The following is a 5,953-nucleotide window of genomic DNA, read 5'->3' on the forward strand; positions in this document are numbered from 1 at the left end:
TCCAAATCCTCCAAATACCCCATAGCAAACATAGCCGAAGCAAACCTATCTAAAGAAGCCAAAGCCTTTAACGCTTCTTTATACGCTGAGCAAATTCCGAACTCTGTAGAACAAGCCTTAAAATCCAAGAATTGGAAGGATGATATGGAAACAGAGATGAAGGCACTGATAAAAAATAATACATGGGAAAAATGTAATCATCCACTAGGGAAGAAACCAGTAGGATGTCGATGGGTCTTCACTATTAAACACAAACCAGATGGAACTATTGAAAGATACAAAGCACGGTTGGTGGCTAAAGCGTATACCCAAACGTACATGATTGACTACCAAGAGACCTTTTCTCCCGTAGCAAAGATTAACACGATTAGGGTTCTTTTCTCAATCGCTGCAAACAAAGGATGGCCTCTTCATCAATTTGATGTCAAAAACGCCTTCCTCCATGGAGAATTGAAAGAAGAAGTGTATATGGAAGCTCCACCTGGATTCTCAGATGATTTCAAAGCAAATGAGATATGTCGACTGAAAAAAACTATCTATGGGCTTAAACAATCTCCCAGAGCCTGGTTCGGCAGGTTTACTTTAGCAATGAAAAAATATGGATTTCGATAAAGCAACTCCGATCATACATTCTTCCTTAAAAACAGAGGTAACCTTGTGACTTGTTTAATTATATATGTTGATGATATGATAATTACAGGAAACGATGACGAAGAAATGAAAAGGTTGAAAGAAAATCTGTTCAGCGAATTCGAAATGGATCAAAAAGAGGTATTTTTATATGTCAAAAAAAATATATTATTGACCTCCTTGCTGAAACAGGAATGATCGACTGCAAGCCGACCGACACACCAATAATTGTTAATCATAAACTCCATATGGAAGAAAAAGGAAAGTTAGCTAACAAAGAAAGATACCAACGCTTGGTAGGAAAGTTAATATACCTCTCGCATACACGTCCAAACATTGCGTATGCAGTAGGGGTAGTTAGCAAGTTTATGCATCAACCACAAGAAATCCACATGGAAGCAGTATTGAGAATTATTAGATATCTCAAAGGAACAACAGGACATGGGGTGCTCTTTCAACCAAATAAACACCTAGAAATTCAATTATATACAGATGCAGACTGGGCAGGAGATAAAGATGATGGAAGATCAACAGCAGGATACTTCACTCTAGTAGGTGGAAATCTTGTCACATGGCGAAGCAAAAAACAGAAGGTGGTAGCTTTATCGAGTGCTGAAGCAGAATTTCGAGGGATTGCACGGGGCGTAACAGAAGTTTTGTGGATACGTAAACTTATGACAGAAATTGGCTTCCACCAAACCGAAGCCAGTAAGATTATGTGCGACAACAAGGCTGCTATACAAATTTCAAAAAATCCGGTTCAACTCGATCGAACAAAGCATGTAGAGGTTGATAGAAACATCATCAAAGAAAAACTTGAAGCAGGAATTATAGAATTGCCTTTCGTCCGATCAGAAGACCAGTTAGCAGATATATTAACCAAAGCCGTCAACGGAAGAATTTTCAGCAATTGTCTTGGCAAGTTGAGCATTGGTGATCCCACTACTCAACTTGAGGGGGAGTGTTAGAAAATAATAACAAAGAACATATCATATCAAAGGGGATCAATTATTTCATCATTCCCAAATATAAGAGATTCCGGCAAACCTTGTTTACAAGGAATTCTTGACCGTTGGAAGCACAATTCACGGGATACTTTTTCATCTTTCCATTTGGTGCACCTTTTTCCTTGTAAAGGTAAATCAAGACATAGTATTTAAATTGTTTTTCTAATTCTCCTTGTATACACACAGAAACTCAATAATATAAAAGTGTCTTCAATTCATTTTCTTCTCCTTAGTATTCTGATTATCATAACTATTAACACACGCTATACATACATACATACACACTAGAGAGGACACAAGGATATTTTTCATAATTTTAAAAGTTTGGGTAATTACAACTTTTAAAACGTAATGTTACAATCTTTTTTAAACATATTGTTTACTTTTAAACCCTATTTTAAAAAAAAAGTCACACCATAAAAACACACATTTTTTCTATTTAATTTGAGTATGATATTGCTATAACATTTTTTTTTAGTTTTAAAAAAATAAACATGTTACGTCATTACCGGTTTTTGTGTTCCCAGCCACATCGCCCGTGCACCTTTCTAGTATGTGTGTGTATATATTATGAATTCTCTAGTATATGAATTCTTCATTATTTGTCTATAATTTTGTTTTGTGTCTTATCTGTAATAACACAAAATTTATTTTTATAAAGGAGAGCATTTTTCATACCTCGTTTTTGACAAGCCGAACTCGATGTCAACATTTTTGCTTGTTTAGATCAATGAGTGTGAGCCGGCTCGATCTGTTGTTTTACCCCCATACTATGTCTGGATTTTTACACCTCGTGTCGACTGTAATATAATCATTAACATCCCTACACGGTCTCCCTTCATGCTCAAATTTGATGTTGGGTATCTGACTCTCTCCGTAACTCCATCTCGTCATGCTAGGGCAATATGACACATTTATTGCCTCCAAAGAAGGATATTTGATTGTAGAGTGTCCAGAGTAGAAGCACTCAAGTTTAGGCAGTACATAGAGGCGAATATAGGTAAGCGGGAGCACGATATCTGTATCACTTCCACCTGTTTGCTCATCTTCAGCCGAAACGATAGCCACCAGACTACCCCACATTGTAATATTTGTAATTTTCTCAGATTGACAAGCGATCGTGCTACACTTAGAGGGAAGAGCTTTATTAAGGAGCCACAATATCTAATATACATTGTCACTAGATTACAAAAGCTTATATGTTGATGTGGTCTATCCCATAGAAGCTCCAACCTATACAAATGTGTCAAAGCCATATATTCCAGTTGGGAAAAAAACTTTCCCTTTGTATTTATTGCATCAAGCTCACTTGTCTTTACCAAGCTTCTAAGATTTTCACATAACCCCAAATTCATATACTTTAACTTGTCAACATTTTCTCGGTAAAGGGCTGGCAGGAAGTTATCCAAATCTTTTATCCGATGCAAATTCAACATTTCACTTGCCTGAATCAGTTTCGTAATTGGTTTCGTAAGCGGGAAGCTAGTACATGAAAGTTGTAGGACGTGTTTACAACTATGGATTTGACTTTTATTCATGAAATGGTCTTCATTAATGTGGAATTCTGTCAAAGTCGCATAGTGGAAATCTTCAGGAATATAATGCAATTCAGGAACTTTTAAATGCAGAACTTTGAGTGACTTTAATTCACTTAGTTCCACAAGAAAGTTGCAATTTCCGTCGTGTAACTCAAGATACAATTCTTCCAATCTAATGAGCTTCGATATGACACCAGGCGCTACACATGATAGATCTTCGCACTTGTAAACATCTAGCACCCTTAAATTGGTCAACCGCCCGATCTCTTCAGGGATTTTTTTAATACCAGTCACTTCATTGTAAATCGTTTGGATGTTTCTATGAAATATAAAAGGAGCGTTATAAACAAAAAAATACCAGTCCTTTTAAGCTTCAAGATCTCAAGGCATGTTAATTCCCCAAGTATAGAAATTTCAGAGAGAGAGCTGTTTCTGTTTAGATATAGCGTACGAAGTTCTTTGAGCTGCTTTAGTGATTGTGGTAGAGATGAAATGTTATTTCTCGACACATCTAAAACCTTAAGTTTTCCCATGCCTCGGAAGAACTCATCGGGAATAATTGAAAGGTTATTCCCTTGTATAAGAAAAGTATCAAGGTGTGGCAAATCAAGTTCATGATCAGGAAGCTTACATATTTTATTTCCCATGAGTGATATCTTCTTGTAGCTCTTTATAATGCCATTTCTTGGTTCCCATTCTATCAAACCTTTTCCTGACTCCACCAAAAACTTATCTTCATTTCTAGAAGTAACGAACAATGCCATATCACGAACAAGGTCATGCATTTTCAATAATTCTTTTATTATGCTTTCATTTGGAACCGTATAATCCGTCTTTTCCAATAAGAAAGATGATATAAGGGAGTCAACGGCTAGCTGAACTCTGTCTTTTGCATCCTCAATGCTTTGAAGATTATTAAATATACCTAGAGCCACCCCATAATATGTCAATCTTTTTATTTGAAAACATGCTACACAATAAAAAGCATGACTTTGCTACTTCAATTTCCAGATAGTCATAGCTTAGCTTCAAATGCTTAATTTCTTCTGTTTTGAAAGGGGTATCCTCTCCGGTTGGTTCTTTTAATCGACGAAGCGCAATCTCCCATCTCTTCATTTCTTTGTCTTTCAAAGCCTTTCCTACAGCCTGAACAAAGAGCGGTAATCCACCGCATTCTTGAACAATCTTTAATGCAACTTCTTTCAATGTATCGTCCCATACATTTTTATCAACAACACGTTCAAAAAGGGTCCACGCTTCATCTTCTTTTAAAGTGTTTACAGAAATATTCTTTTGAGCATTCATGGCCTCACACACATCTTTCTTTCGAGATGTAATCAAAATCTTGCAATTCATTTTGTCACTCCCACATGGAATGCCTATTTTATCTAGCTTTATTTCGTTCCACACGTCATCTAGGATTATTAGAAACTTCTCCCCATCTATTATTCTGCGTGCCGCTACTTCAACCTTTTCTTGAATCTTTTCATAATTAATTGTTTGTGAGACTGTTATAAACACAATATCAGCAAATTGATTCTTCATCTTTGCAGCAACTTCACTGGCTAGTGTAGTTTTACCTACACCTCCTAGCCCGGTGATTCCAACTATTTGTATCTTGCCATCTTCAATAGCTTCGATGATCTCCTTCAAAGTCCGCTTTTGAGTATTCATGTTTTCAAGATCTTTCGTTTGGTAAAGGTCTGTGAATGTTGGTGTTGGAAGAGGATGGAAGGCACAAGTTTTAAAACCCTCACCTTCTTTTTGGTGCTTCTGAAGCGAAGAAGTTTCTTTTGTTGCCATCTTACCGTAACGATAGAGGGTGCCCAAATTGACACAGAAACGTAAGTTGCAGGAAGTCTTCTTCTTGGATTCATCTTCTTCAGGAATTAACTTTGTGGCTTCAGATATTTTAACATCTGCATTCTCCATCCAGTTTTCCAGATCTTTTCCGGGAGCCTTCCCTTCATGTCTAGCGACATTTATTCGTTGCTGAAGCGTTTCCTTCAAAGCCTTTAGCTTGTCAACTTCCTCTTTTAAAGTTTTAACATTTTCAGAGGAATTCCACATGTAGCCGATCTCCTTTATCGCGAAACCAAACAAGGAGTCCACTACTCTTCCAGCTACGGAATTAACAACCTCCATCACCTCTTGTAGATAGAGTATCTAGATCTACAAACAAGATCGAAACGATATTCAATCGACAAAGAACAAGAATGATATTATTGTAAAAGCTAGGGAGATATTATAAGGAAATTGAGAAGAATGTTATGAGGTGAACCATGTACACAAAATGATACATAAACTATTGTAGGTAGATATTTTTAAAAGGTAGATATGATTTTAACAGGAATATAGAACATGCAATTAATTGCTTTGTTTTAATATAATGTAATTCTGTATTTAACATGCATGTTTGGTATGCAAATTGTTACATCGATCAGATGATTAAAAGGTAAATTATGTTAAGAATATTATTAATTATAAATAGTTAACTGAATATTTATTAACAAAACAAAACTAAATTATTAATAGTTAAGAGTAAATATATAAAAAATCGGAAATTCAAACATATGGACCCTGTGTCCATAAAAGAAGAAACATGAAAACTTTGAAAAAATGCAAAGTAAAAGAAAACAAGTGGAGTAAAAAATAATGAAGCCAGATTCAAAATTTTTCCCACTTTGATTTTTTCTATTTGTCATCTCTCTTCAATGATTCGCCAATAATTCAAGAAAAAGATGTCATGCTTATCCTAAAATTTTATTTTTACTTAAT

The 5,953-nt window shown here is 35.7% G+C and overlaps 1 pseudogene; it reads right to left on the minus strand.

The window, feature by feature from the left end:
* Window positions 1-2,396: 2,396 nt before the first annotated feature.
* Window positions 2,397-5,415, minus strand: LOC143609175 (putative disease resistance protein At4g27220; annotated as a pseudogene).
* Between the last annotated feature and the right edge of the window lie 538 nt (window positions 5,416-5,953).

The sequence above is a fragment of the Bidens hawaiensis genome, unplaced genomic scaffold (assembly GCF_021521415.1).
Source record: "Bidens hawaiensis isolate Kalapana, Puna unplaced genomic scaffold, B.hawaiensis_p1.1 tig00419509_1, whole genome shotgun sequence".
NCBI classification, from domain to species: domain Eukaryota; kingdom Viridiplantae; phylum Streptophyta; class Magnoliopsida; order Asterales; family Asteraceae; genus Bidens; species Bidens hawaiensis.